Here is a 3,055-nt window from a genome sequence, read left to right as displayed (position 1 = left end):
TCCCGATTATAGATATTTTTACAAGTAATTATTTTAATTATTTGAACCACTGTTAACGGAAAACAAGAGGTCTTAGAAGTAATTAACGCACAGGGATTTGCCTACAATGTACACAATCATGCAATTAATTATTATGGGAATCTTTACGTATGGTACTTATTCAAATAGATCATGATAATGTATATATACACTGTACGCCGTTATACATGTAAGGAGCGCCGGTATTATATATGAAGATTGTTTCAAAAATTTAAATCGTTTTTATTTCTTGTTCTTTTCAATATAATGTTAAATTACTTTAAGAAAAAAAAATCCGAAATACTAATTACAATTTTCTTTTTTGTTTAATCATTTGAATTTTTCTGAGTTACATGAATATGTACGGAACATATTTATTAACGCGAATGATACGACAAAGGAAAACATTATCGGATGTGTGTATAACATTGTTTTCTAACGAATGTGACTTATTTAATTTTAAATATTTTTTAACATCATCAATGTAAATAATATCAGATTTATTTACTGTTTGTATTTTTACATCGTATTCTCTGAAGCCAATAAAAATACTAATGTTAGAAGAAAAATCAAAACCCGCCGAATACTGAAAAACCGATTTCAGTTTGTAATCATACGGATTTTATTTTTGGTATTGACTATTGAGTTACGGTAACATTTTTTCTGGATGATTTTTTAATTTATTATTTTATGTAATAAACGCACCATTCCAACTGTTACTCAATTACATAACAATTGATGACCCGGTGCTATATAATGTTTATGTTCTGAGTTGTGTGTGCTAAAGCGACACAAGATTCTCGGTCGCACGTGGCGATTGAATTAACACAGACTGACCGAATAAACAAAACGGGTGGGAAAGTGAAACAAAATGTTACACATAAGAAGAAGCCACCAAAAATGATTTTCGACAGATTTTCATATCGTTTCGCCAATTAAAAAAAAAAAATACAGCGCGAGCTCCTGTCAGCGGGGCGGGAGGAAGGGGGGGGGGCAGCAATGAGTTCGCTTCCACAATGAAACGAACATGTAGAAAAACTACAGAAGTGATTAATATGTGACCGATAGAATCTAATCTAAAGTTGTTGAAAACTCATGTGAATATTCTTTTAAATAATCATTGAATGTCTCAACTCAGGACATTCTTTTATCGTGCTAGCACCTATCGCAAACATGTAACATGGAACTTTGATTATAATTTGATTTGATTTTTCAACTACCTTGTACGATCGTATACATCAATTCTTAATCAACTGTACAAGTAAAATAAATTTATCTTTTCATGTTAAACCAATATAATAGTTGAAAACATAATAGAATATAGTTGTGTCCGTGCAAAATATGAACATGAACCCGTGATAAGGTACATGTAGAAGATCACGAACCGACCGCGGATCACTTGTCCACTCGCGCCGGATCTTTCATTTGCATTGAGATTTGTCTCTCTTTGTTAGGTTGATATTTTTTCTTTATTTGAATAAATATACAACATATAGCATATCCTCAAAAATACATTTATAAATAAATACATAATTGCTTTTGTCCAACATCTGAAAAAAAAAACAACAAGTAAACAAATACATGTATATATACCCATTTTTTAAATATGTTTCGTCAAAATTCTCCATATATTTTTCCAACACCCCTCCTTTCTGACATTAAATAAAGTGCTTGTGTTAAGGATATATTTATCAATATATAGAATTTATGGTGATCTGTAACAATAATTATTACAGAAATGAATATAATATAATACACATTCACACAGCTTAGATTTACGCATTAAACTTGATATATTTTAAGATGTTTGAATACGATTAATTCATGTTTAAATGCTTATTAATTATTTCAACAGATAACTATAAGCAACTGCGGTAAACGAACTTACCGAAATGACAGATGTTTTATATCACTACTGCAGTATACTTAAATCGATGATATATTTGGGAGAAGGAGATATACTCTTCCTTTCTCTCGGTTGTCTGCATGAGGGTGAAGTGTATCAGTTTCAGGATGAATTTGAATGAAATGTATGTGGAAACGTAGAAAATTCTAGTGATCTGTAATTCACTAGGTTTATAGATGACGATGAAAATGATATTTGAATTAGTACATTATATAACAATACATTAAAATGAATATTGGATCAATGCATTTTTAATCACCCTGTGGCAATAAATTCGTTCAATTAAATATTAAGATTATAAAATAAGTATTGCTTGCAATGAACAAGCACACAAGCAAGGTTTAGGGTCCGTTCTATACATGCTACAGCAGTACCATAAATGCGTGCCACAATGAATGGTCATAAGGGTGATCACTTAGCTGCAGAGACTTAGTACCCCCCCCCCCCCCGCCGTCTAGACTATCGCTGATTACCCTTTGTATTTTGTGCGTTCAAGCGGAAAATTTTCTTGTCAGAATTTGGTTAGGTTATATTTGGAATATATCACAAATTTGTTAAATAACCGGTTTGTGCAGCCCTATTTCAGTTTTTGATACACCCTGTACGTCAAAGGAGACTTTAATGCACTCGAAATGTAAACAAAAACATCACCTAAGCTTTTTTTTTAAATAACTAAGAAATGGGAGTTCTGTATTAAGCTTATATAACAATTTGGTTGACTATTAGAAATTAATGGCTTACTAAAGCATTGTAAACATTCAAAAAATTAAAACGGGAAAATAAATGTTGACCAAAATCGTGACATTGCCCCTTTAAACAAGATAATAACTTATTAATGTAATCAAATGAGTTACAAGCACAACTTTATCACCTGTGCATGTAAATGTACTCTGCAAATTTAAATTAGATTTTCGACGCATCTTTTATGCGAGCGTGATTATATTATTGTCAAAATGATTTATGTTTACATGTAAAGCTTTTTATCGACGCAAAAAAGAAACATTCTATTTTTAAATCGTGTAAACAAAACACATGTTATTATTCTACTTTTTTTAATTTTTTCCTTAAACTATTCTTACAACATTAATAATCAATATTAAATAAAAAGAATAATATAAATACAATGCGTAA

Source organism: Crassostrea angulata, chromosome 9, assembly GCF_025612915.1.
Source record: "Crassostrea angulata isolate pt1a10 chromosome 9, ASM2561291v2, whole genome shotgun sequence".
Taxonomy (NCBI): domain Eukaryota; kingdom Metazoa; phylum Mollusca; class Bivalvia; order Ostreida; family Ostreidae; genus Magallana; species Magallana angulata.
The sequence above is the reverse complement of the archived record's forward strand: the minus strand, read 5'-3'. Positions refer to the sequence as shown.